Below are 12,124 nucleotides of genomic sequence, written 5' to 3'. Positions count from 1 at the left end.
CTTTTTTTGGTGAACTTTTATCATTTCCATGTATTCAAACCATCCCAGTATTCTTTCATCCACCTTATCTGCCAGCTCCATTTCTACCCCTATTCTCCTCTTCACCTCGTTTCTTACTCTATCCATCTTTGCAACACCCACCTCCACATTTCATCTCACACATTTAAATTTCTCCTTACTTAAATTCCAAGATAACCCATTCTCCAAGAGATTTGCTCCACCCCTCCATTCCCTACAACATGCGATCCTTAATATCTAAAAATATCCACTTCTTTTAATCTCTCTCCTTGACTTACATCCAGCTAACTGCCACCTTCACCTCTTGTATATCTAATCCCCTTGCTTTTACCCACATTAACTTTCACCTTCCATTGCATGCCTTCCCAAACTCTTTCACCAACTGCCTCTGGCCCTCTCCTGGCCCAGTCACAAGTGCAATGTCATCAGCAAACAACAACTGGATCACCTCCCATTTCTGTCCAGTCTCTTTAACCATCTCCAACCCCCTGCCCATCACCTTCACATTTACCTCCCATACCACCCCATCCATGTACATATTAAACAGTCATGGTGACATTACACAAATACTGCACAGACCCACCTTCACATCAAACCACTCACTCTTACCATTCCCAACCCTAAGACAAGCTCTACTATGTTAAAACTTTTCATAGCCCTTCACAGCTTTCCCCTATCCTACACATCTGCAATAACTCCCACAAATCCTTCCTGTCTGCCATCACAAGTCTTCTCTAAATCCATAAAGACCCCAGAAAAATATCCTTACCTTTAGCCAAAAACTTCTTGCAAATCTGCCTTACCACAAATACTTGAACCATGCATCCTCTATCTTTCCTAAAACCATACTGTTCTTCACCAATTACTCCTCGTTTCACACCTAATCCTCTTAATTAACATCCTCCCATATGCCCTTCCAACTACTCTCAACAACTGATCCCCATAAAACTACGATATTCGCATCTGTCCTCTAGTCCACAGGGACACTTCCTTTCCTCAGGAACACATTAAACCTCACTAGCCAATCCACTACAACCATTCCTCCTTTTGTAAGGCACACACTGACACCCATCCAACCCACATGCCTTTCCAGCTCATTATTTTCAATGTGCTTTGTACCTAATCTTTTCATATATCCCCATCATTTTCCTCTCCCAACATTCATCTTCCTAGCTCCTCCCACTGCCACAATCAATCAATCCCTATCTTCCCTTTACTATCTCCACTTCCATCAACATCTGTCCATCTGCACCTTTACCTTTTCTTCTCTACCTTACTCACCCCTCACTCTGTTTATTTCCTTCTAAAGATATTCTTATTCTTTTTAAAATTTTCATAGTTTATCCCATCTTAAATTTGCTCTTTGCCTCCCTCACCTATGTTTTGCTTCTCTCTTCTTATCTCTCAAATGCTTTCTTAGAACTACCCCCAACCAATCCATATTTAGTTGCTTTTTCTCTTCTACTATGGCTTTCACCTCTTCATTCCACCTACCTTATCAATCACCAGCAGAGCCCTTCCCTCCCTTCCCCCTTGTCACTCCTGACACCCCACCACACTTACAAACTAAAAATCACCTCTTCTCAACTTGGTGTTACTTAACACTAACACATCCATCTTCCTTCTCACAAACATACTGCCAATCTCTACCCTTTCACTATCACCTGTACCACAACAATGCATATTTAATTCATAAAATTTTAGGGTTCTGGTTGGAGTTTTCCCAGACCCTTTTCTTCCTTGATTTCTTGTAGGGTGAACAAATAGAGAGCAGGATTCCTAGTTCCATCACTCTGTCCCACTCTGATGACTCTCCATGGAAATAAGTGGCAAATTCCCCCACCCCCCACCACCACAAAGATAAGGAGAGGAAGAGTCCTAGAAGCTGTTAACTAGTTACACTGGAACAGCATAAAGGAGGGCCAGTCATATATAAAAGTAGGATAATTCCTCTGTATAGTGACCATACTCCAACATTGACGAATTATTTTTGGTTCCAGTCTGAAGGTGTGCTCCCAAAGCATTGGCTGCACGCTACCATAACATGAATACTACATAACATGCAGTCATTAATCCAGAATGGGGTATTAATAATGCACTTAGTTTTATTCTGGCTACTGTTTAATAATCTTATTCAATTGGGAGAAACTTCCACCCCTCAGAGAATCTTTTACTATGGTAGTGTTGTGGTTAAGTTTTTGTACTACTGTTGTAAACTATATATAAAATTAGACATTAAAAAGTAACCCATAAAGACCATTAAATTGAAGCGCAGAGTCTAAATATCTGAAGAAAGTTAGTAGCCCTTTGATAGACAGCACTAGAACTTGGAACTGAGAAATAATGGCCACAAATACACAAAGAAACCTATCCCACAAGATGGATCAAATTTAATCTTTCTCCAAAATAACAGCAATTACTGATGAGTTGTTGCTTTGGGCTTCTATGACTGGAAACCCACAGCCTCACAGCATCTGGCAACAGTCCTCAGGCCTTTTCTTTTATCTATCAGGAAAGATCCTTGAACTGGAGTCTGCACTGCACAGTATGGGTCTGTTTCTGTGTTGCTGGTTGAAAGTAATAGTAGGAGGCTAGCTTTCACTCACTGTCAAATTTTTTTGTCAAATAAAGGTAATGCAGAAGAGAGGTCTAGAGCCCAGTCTGAAGACTAAGTGTCACTGCACCTCCAACTAGAAGTGAGGAAGTTGTGGTTCGAAGATGAACAGTAGGATGATGATTCTTTCTTAGATATCTTCACATGAATCTCCTTAGGGTACTCGTCATCTGTCCTAGCAATTATCCATTGTAGAATGATCATCCACTTGAAAAGGTCACATAAATTACAAATCACTTCAAATTGAAAAATAGACTCCATAAAGCTTCATCTCAAACACCCCATCACCCTGCAATGTGGAGAGAGAGAGAAAATCTTTTGCCCAACATTCACAGACCACAGAAATCTAGTTAAACAAGCTAGTGCAAAATTATCCGGGAGTGCAATTGCCTTTAGTTACCGACCACATACATGCTTAAAAGAACCAAATACCCAATCTGCTCTCTTAGATTTTGAAAAATTCCTCTATTACTTTAAACCTATATAACCCTCTCTTTCAAAGCATGTCCAATTTAAGCTTTTTAATTATGAACATATCACACAAAATTACAATTCATTACAAAAAAATGAAGCTTCTTATAACATTGAATTCTTACTGATCACCCCCACACCATACAGGATATTGGCTAAATCATGAAATTAATATTTTTGTGACCTCAGTGAAATCCCAATGATCCAAATTTATTTACTTTAATGTATGAATACTAATTTACACTCAAAAGAGCAATGCTGATCACTTTTAACTTCTATACTTACTTTATTCTACTTTGTTCCTGAACGATAGTTGAACAAATGATTACCTAGCTCTTATGCAAAATCATATATAAACCATCATCACTAAAAACATCTTGTATGACTCATTACCCAACATGCATCATAATCATATTACTGACTTACATGTCAAACAACAACACTCCAACACATCAATTATAACCCCTATGAAAGACAAGCAATAAAAATGGCCATCTATCAACAAGCTTACTTATATCTAGAGGTGCACCCAGAAGGTGCTCTAAGATAAACTTTTACCACATTTCCTCCATCATTTCACTGGACAGCTGATCCCCTCCTACTACTTTGTATCAATAAAACAAAAAACAAGATCTATGGGAAGCTCAATGGGCTATTCAACTGTTTTGAAACAGAGTTTCCAGTCAGTGAAATTCAAGGCAACTATTATTATTTAACTGATACAATGAATATCCTACTGTCACCCAAATTATTGATTCAAAATGCAGTGCAAATATTGATTTACAGCATATCTATTATCAATGCATTCCCATACTTTGATAAAATACAAATGTGCATCCTATACATCACTTGTAAATATAATTCACTTCCATAAAATCTGCTCCACTTTACCAAAACTATGTGTATATACCACATTATTGAACACTATCTTATTGTTCTGCAATTTTTTTCTATACCATGGTTGAACAATTATAAAATAATATCACCTACTTGCAAACATTATGATTACTTCAGATAACACACCTCTCCAATTACACGTTTATAGGCACCATACACAATTTAATTAAAACTCCTACCTCACGTCTAACCTACCATTAACACGTTGCTTTGGTGACGTCCGATATCGCATTTTTCTAACGATTTTCTGAGCAATATCCATTTCATAGGTAATGACTACCACCCACACGCCTTCTTCACTGAATTGAATAATTTAGCCTCATCTAATGCAAAGCTAATTCAGTATCCATACACATCCTACAGTTACTGACCATCTAGACTTGCACATTTACCCCCAAACAGCTCGTTTCATATACAAATATACAAGTCCCAGTTTCCAGTCTACCAAACGTAACTCTTCTCACTACACACAAACTACACTGGTACTGGATAATCTCACAATCTAGGCACACGTACTTTCCAAATCATTAACGAAAAACTACCATGCCTGATAACCCAAGTGAATTTCTTCAAAACAAACTGAACATCTTCCATTACACACTCCTGCACTTGATAATATCTGAATGTTTGCATGCGCAATGGAAACATACAACTCTATGCATTGGGAATAAAAAAAAGTATTTGTTAATCCACTCCTGCATTTGTGCAGTGCGTTATATAATGGTGAATAGTTGTTACAACGTACGTGTTAAATGTAAATATTGAACAGCTGTAGTCACATGCATGATTAAAATTTTCGCCGACTTTTAGGGTTCATCCAGTTTCTTCCAGTAAGTTCAAACAAATTCGTTAATTTATACGGCTTTGTGTATGTACACTGTAGTCTCCACTTGGTAATGCTACAACAAAAATGCCGATATAAATATAACTATGAAATTCACTGCTGAAATGCCGTGTATACGTATTACTTTTGATGGCTTTTCAATCCGCATATATAAAATATAAAAAAAATCAAGCGGATGAGAATGACGTAAGAATCATACAGTTTTGCAAAACAAGTTGAAATTCATACATCCAAATTTAAACCAACTAGCCATCTGAATTAGATCAAAAGAAACTTGAATTGGTGGAGTCTTCCCATAATACCAACTCCGATGGTTTGTGCTAACAAGAAGCATAATTACCACGTGGACTCTCGATTCACGCCTCTGCGAGAAACTTGCGTACGGATGGCCGACGTCTGCGCGTATCGCCCAGAGTTCACCCGTAGGTTGTAACCGCACGGCTATGTCCGGTTGCGGACGATGTTAGTACGTCGGCAAGTGGGCGCTTCGAAATATCACGTCTGCCCATTTTCATTTGTTGAACATTATCAATTCGTACGATGTGCAATGAAGCAATAATCCTCACAACTGATCTATGCAAAAAATGTGAATTGAAACATGTGGATTCTCCTCGAATGCATATTTCGGTGGCGACCCATATGGCTACGTATACAATTTTGTCCCTTTTCCCCCTTGACGTTCCTTACGTGCCTCTGTGCACAGGAACTGCACTATGTTGCAGAGTTTTTGGGCATTTCCAATAGCAAACAATGTTCTACACTTTTCTGACTGGCGGCCAAAAGGAAGCCTTGCAGATCAATGAAAACAGTTCAGACATATGCAACCTCGCACAAGGGTACGGCTATCATCGCCCGCGTTGTATGGCGGAATGGTATATAATGCACTTTCACCATACATTAATCGTTCAAATCCTAATTTCACTAATGTGGTTTACACACCGCCTTGACCAAACCCCTCTTCTAGACAGATGACTAATGTCTACTATTCTATTCAGTCAGGCAACAACCCATCGGTCCCAATAAGAAATACGCCCTCAGTAAAACGTTCTCTGTAACCCTAGCCAGTACATACCGGCTACATGCTAAGCTCCCTACGTGACGCTCTGATCTCAATAATTTGTTTACCTTCATCGTGTATACATACATAACCAAACAGCAATTCATACGAGTTACTACATACATCTTTATTAAACACGATACCTTTACTCAAGCCCACAAAATTCAACAACAAAACCATCAAACCTAATAATAAAAATTGAAATATTTTGACGTAAAGTTTCACTTCGCCTACTCCTGAGTTGTGTATATGTTTTCTTCCTAACGCATACGATTGAATTTTCAGGAAGTGACACACACGCACACAAATCTCGTCCAGCTATAATATCCCATATCACGTCATACACGTTACTGCACATAATGACGTAACCATAGCCAGTGGAGAACTCCAGGGCTTCTTCCCCACCCCCACCTACTCTCGCTCAGTGCAAGAACTCAGGGCCGTATTCCTACTTGAAATTTTGAGGCCCCTGAGACCGAACGTCGTTAGAACAGTAGGAAATACAACCGTATTTCCTCTGACCGTACGTGTGCTTTTGCAGGCTCACGAAGTTCGTATTACAAATGTTCAATTATCCTTGTGGTTCATGCTATCTGCTACTTCCAGAAATATGCTACCCTGTTTCTACAGCATGGGACCCCGTTGCCTTGGCCTTACATTGTCGGAAAAAATATAGTATGCCCGGTGCAATGTTCTTAAGAAACCTTGGGCAGTTAATTTTAAACCTGGCGTAGCGAAATGTCGCCCCTTCTGTCCCATAAACTTCTAATACCCTCCCAAGTACCTCCTCTGTCCACCTCACACTCTTAATTATACGCAATACAATGGCCCTAACACAGAACCACACCGCAAACCACAAATTACTCCACCCACCCGTACTCTCCCTCCTGCTCCACCACCTCCTCCCCACTACACCCCTGCACTCCACACACCCTACCTTCGCCTTCCTCCACCCCCACGATCCATCCACCTCCCCCCTGCCACCATCCAGCACCTCCACCACCACTTCCCACCCCGTCTACTCTCCCAGACATAACCTACCCTCCCCACCTCCTCCTCAACTAGAACCTCACACTTGTGCTCGATAACGCCTTCGCAAGCATCAGGTGTACCGATCTTCATGGGGCAGTTACATGGCTAGCAATTACAATCCTTTAGTTCACTCGCACACCACTCATGGCCGTGGAATCTCAAACGGTTCAATAATGTTGCTTTCAATTGCTTCCAGACGTCCTGGCCCTCTGCAGCACTATTCTGCAAATGTTCGGCCCATCTCACAATGAGCCCGGGTTCACAGAACATCATAAATGGTTCAGAAAATTCAGATAAAATATTTCTTATTTCTTCCTATAGGGTAATCGTACCCCCACCCCTAACCCAGCCACCTTCCAATCACATCGGGGGCAGTGGGGGGCGGAGGGGGGGGCTAACGCATTTCGACACCAGAATGACCATAACAAATCCACTTTTCACCAACATATGAAGCACTGTCGGACATATTTCACCACATTTCCGCACTCAGGTATTCCATTTGCACGTTGCTTTGGTGCCGTCCGATATCACCAGTCATTCCCACGCCAAAGCTTATCTGATAGAAAACGTTATGCAAAATTTCGTCTACCTCCCTCGTCCAAGTGTGGCACCATGGACCTTCACCGTACCGAACCGCACACCTTGGCACTCTGGCCCTAATGCCACCTACACTACGAACCTTCTTGTAGACGCATAGTTTCAGTGCAACTTTCACATATATCACACTATAGGACAGCCGACGGTGTCCATGTAGAGCACATAATGACAGTGGTGTTTGCTGAGAGGCAAGCAACGGCCCGTGCCTGCCCGTGCCTTCTCACACGTTCGGCCTCGCTGCCACACAAATTCACGTACGCTACTTTTCTTGCTGGCGATGTCTCACCCATCAGGTTCTTCACATGGCATTCTCGACAGTCCATGTCTTTCGTTCTATCCTTGACTGCTTGAATCCACTCTTGTTGCCACCTGCTCTGCTTCCTTGCGTCTCTTAGAGGCGGTGGCGACGTGTGCCGGGATGGCGTCAGCGCCGCACCCGACCCTCGCCCGGTCGACCCATACGGCAGGCGAACGCCAACAATTCCACGAAACATAAGCCTTCTTTCGACGCGTCACTCACATTTCTTGATCGGGCAAGTTTCGATCATCACCACATAACCTTCCGAATTCCACAATGGGCGTTAAAGATGGATGAGAAATGAAAAATATACGCCAAGCTTACCTCATTTGTACTGACAGGACGCCGAACCCCGAGTGCGCAGAGTCCCCTGTCGGTACCACCACGAATCAAGCGTTCGGTCACATGGCTACGACTTCGACGTAACATACCATCCAGTCATGACAGGTAGACGGTCAGGCACTGCTGCATAATATTTCGTTGAGTATAATTTTTTTTGTTTCTCAAGCCATATTACTGATGTATTGTGCTTCTTTACTGAAAATTCCAATATGTGTGTACGTGCGTGCTTGCGTGCGTGCGTACGTCCGTGCATGCGTGTGTGCATTCGTGCGTGCATGCGCGCTTGCGTGCCTGAATTTGTGTGTGTGTGTGTGTGTGTGTGCGTGTGTGTGTGTATGTGTGCGGACACATGCACACACAATCACATAAAACATACACGCACACCAGATGTATATGCAATACACTAAACACAAACACACACACACACACACACATACACACAAACAAACACACACACACACGAAAATATATATACACAAACAGCGCGTTGAGTGTGTGTATGAGTGTATTTAGCTATTTGTATTTACACTTTTTTTCCACCTATCATGCCTAACTTTGAATTCTTGGGCTATGTTCTCTAAGCTATTACAGGAGCTGATGCATCTACTGTATATGGAAAACTATGTTTTCCACATTCTTATGGCATGTGATCTTTTTCCTATCTGCTCCTCTGGCTTCATGACGCTCGTCCGTCACACACCAAGTGAGTTTTATCTACCCCTTTCAATGGCATTAATACCACAATGAAGGCACTTCATTATCTTTTTTCTGAAATAGTTTCAGAGCCAGTGTTTCTTATTTGTCTTAGTAAGTTTCATGTTCAAGGCTGGAAACCAATTTGTTCATATTTCTGTAACATCTCGGTCTTGTTTATATTTCAACTGTGCGTAGAGCCGTAGACCATGCCATTACTGCCTACTCTGGTCTTGGGCAGATAAAGCATTCTATGATTTATTTATTTATTTAACATCTCGTCCATGTAATGAAAAATATTTTTGTGTTCGTCAACAGTCTCTTTCACTCACGATTTTTGCTGATATGTTTGTCAGATGACAGTATCTGTAACCAGCACTTCCAGATCTGTTTGTATTCGTAGTATACAGGATAAAATATATTTTCGTAGCGTCCTTTCTCTTCGTTCTTAATTTTCAATTCTGACCATAAATTGTTCCATCCAATTTGAGTTTTCTATTCCTTCATCCAATCTATTCTAAGATTCAATAATCCTACATACAAAATGTATTTTAATGTCCTTCAGAATTTTTTTTTCTATCCTATGGCCTTTGGTTTTCATATGTACTCATATTAAGAGATCTACTTTATTAAGTATATATCCACCTTTCATGGCTCTAAACACCATGGAAGTTGTGTGTGTGTGTGTGTGTGTGTGTGTGTGTGTGTGTGTGTGTGTGTGTGTGTGTGTGTGTGTGTGTGTGTGTGTGTGTGTGTGTGTGTGTGTGTGTGTGTGTGTGCGTGTGTGTAATAATAATAATAATGATAATAATAATAATAATAATAATAATAATGATAATAATATACGGTTTATTGGGTATTGCAGCATTACTGCTGAAAATACACATCCTACAAGATTATAACATTATAAAACTATGACAGTGAAAAGATGTTGTTACAAGCATTAAAAAACAAAACAAAGCAGTAAGCTAAGGAATAGCTGTGTTTGTGTGTGTGTGTGTGTGTGTGTGTGTGTGTGTGTGTGTGTGTGTGTGTGTATTCACCTGATTGTATCCGCCTAATGACAGTATACAGGAAAGGAACAACGTTCATAGGGTCTTATCTTCAATCATCATACCTAGTTCGAAGTTCTTGTATGGTTGCAACTTTAGCTATATAATTTAATTCTCCAATTATCTTACCTAGATTCATGTATGGTTCCAACTTGAACTACATCACATTCTAGTCTATCAAAAGGGCTTATGTGTCTGTATAGAAAACTGCATTTCTTCATATTCTTTTGACATTTAATCTTTTTCAAGTTGATTAGTTGAACTCACGGTGCTCTCCCATCCCTAATCAAGAGATCCTGTGTCAATGTTGTCTATCTTCGTCAGTGACCTGAACATTGCAATCAAGTCACCTTTTGTTTTCAATCCTTCAATACTGGCAGTTATAATGTTTCTAGCCTCTCCTGCCAGGCTAGGAACCAGTTGCTGTTCTTAGTATTTTCTCGATCTGTACGCAGGGACCATACCCAATAGTGCACATTCCAGTCTTAGACAGATTCCAGTCTCCATGAGTTTTTTCATCAACTCTTCATCTATGTAGTGTAAAGCAATTTTTGTTCTGCAGTAATCCTTAGATCTCTTCCACAATCTTGCTGATATGTTCGTCAGGTGACAGATTCAATTTGATCAACACTCCCATATCTTTTTACTCTTTTGCTTTTGTCATGAATTTACTTCACAAGGAATAGTTAAATGGTGGTCTTTTTGAGCTATTGCCCATTTTCAATACTCTGCACTTTATTTGTTTGTGTGTATATGGGGGGTGCATGTGTGTGTGTGTGTGTGTATTTACCTAGTTGTATTTTTCGGGAACGGGAGCTATGTGTGTGTGTGTGTGTGTGTGTGTGTGTGTGTGTGTGTGTGTGTGTGTGTGTGTGTGTGTGTGTGTGTGTGTGTGTGTGTGTGTGTGTGTGTGTGTGTGTGTGTGTGTGTGTGTGTGTGTGTGTGTGTGTGTGTGTGTGTGTGTGTGTGTGTGTGTGTGTGTGTGTGTGTGTGTGTGTGTGTGTGTGTGTGTGTGTGTGCATGTGTGTGTTTCTGTTCACCAATTTGTAGTATACAGAATAGAGGCTACACTCGTGGGATCTTGTCTCTCATTTTCCAATCATCATACATAGATTTTAAATTATGTATGTGTGTCTATGTATGTGTGTGTGTGTGTGTGTGTGTGTGTGTGTGTGTGTGTGTGTGTGTGTGTGTGTGTGTGTGTGTGTGTGTGTGTGTGCGTGTGTTTATTAACCTACCTAGTTGTATTTACCTAGTTGTATTATACGGGAAGCGATCTATGCTCGTAATGACCCGTCTTTGTATCTTTCAGCATCTAGTTTGTTCTTAAATTCTTGTATAGTATTTACACACACTGTTGCCTCATCCAGTTTGTTCCAGATATCTACCACTCTATGTGGGAAACTATTCTTTTTTATATCTCTTCTATAACTACCCTTCTTGAGTTTCTTTTCATGTCCTCTTGTGTGTGTGTGTGTGTGTGTGTGTGTGTGTGTGTGTGTGTGTGTGTGTGTGTGTGTGTGTGTGTGTGTGTGTGTGTGTGTGTGTGTGTGTGTGTGTGTGTGTGTGTGTGTGTGTGTGTGTGTGTGTGTGTGTGTTAATTTACCTAATAGTAATATACAGGAAAGGAGCAACGCTTGTATAATCTCGTCTCCTACACTCCAATTTATCATAACTAGCTTCAAATTAATGCACGATTTTAATTTGCTCTATAACCTTACTTTCCAATGATCATATTTGTATTTGAATTCACGTTTTGCTCTAGCTTGGGCTATGTCACTTTCTAAGCCATTCCAAGAATTGATGCATCTATATGGAAAACTATTTTATCACACCCTTTAGACATGTATTCTTTCTTGATTCATTCTCATGACCTCATAAAGCCCTGCCATCCCTGATTAATATATCTCGTCTGTCAATATAGTTTATCCTTTTTAACGACCTAAATACTATAATCATATTACCTCTTTCTCTTCAATCTTTCAAAGTTAGCAGATCCAGAGCGTTTAGTCTCTCCTCGTATGTTTTATATGACAGGCTGGAAACCAATTTGTTTGCTGTCCTTTGCATTCTTTCGACTCATATCACTGACGCATGTTCTAGTCTTGGGTGGATCAGTGTTTCTATGAGTTTTTTCATCATCTCTCCCACAATCTTGCTGACATGTCTGTCAGGTGACAGGTTGTCTTTTATCAACACTCCCAAATGC

The 12,124-nt window shown here is 40.5% G+C and overlaps 1 protein-coding gene across 13 annotated transcripts in view; it reads right to left on the bottom strand.

Moving 5' to 3' along the window:
* The window catches only part of LOC143018520 (uncharacterized), a 215,404-nt gene extending 207,197 nt beyond the window's left edge, over nt 1-8,207 (bottom strand). For 9 of the 13 annotated variants that reach the window (XM_076173946.1, XM_076173952.1, XM_076173949.1 and 6 more), the window contains exon 1: nt 8,153-8,207. The gene's annotated coding sequence lies outside the window, so the exon portion shown is untranslated. Of the gene's footprint in view, nt 1-5,184; nt 5,418-7,612; nt 7,766-7,788; nt 7,991-8,152 lie in introns of those variants that run through there. The other 4 variants (XM_076173943.1, XM_076173939.1, XM_076173940.1 and 1 more) reach the window with 4 other exon arrangements.
* Between the last annotated feature and the right edge of the window lie 3,917 nt (nt 8,208-12,124).

Source organism: Oratosquilla oratoria, chromosome 35, assembly GCF_046742065.1.
Source record: "Oratosquilla oratoria isolate Oo_2021 chromosome 35, ASM4674206v1, whole genome shotgun sequence".
NCBI classification, from domain to species: domain Eukaryota; kingdom Metazoa; phylum Arthropoda; class Malacostraca; order Stomatopoda; family Squillidae; genus Oratosquilla; species Oratosquilla oratoria.
The sequence above is the reverse complement of the archived record's forward strand: the minus strand, read 5'-3'. Positions and strand labels throughout refer to the sequence as shown.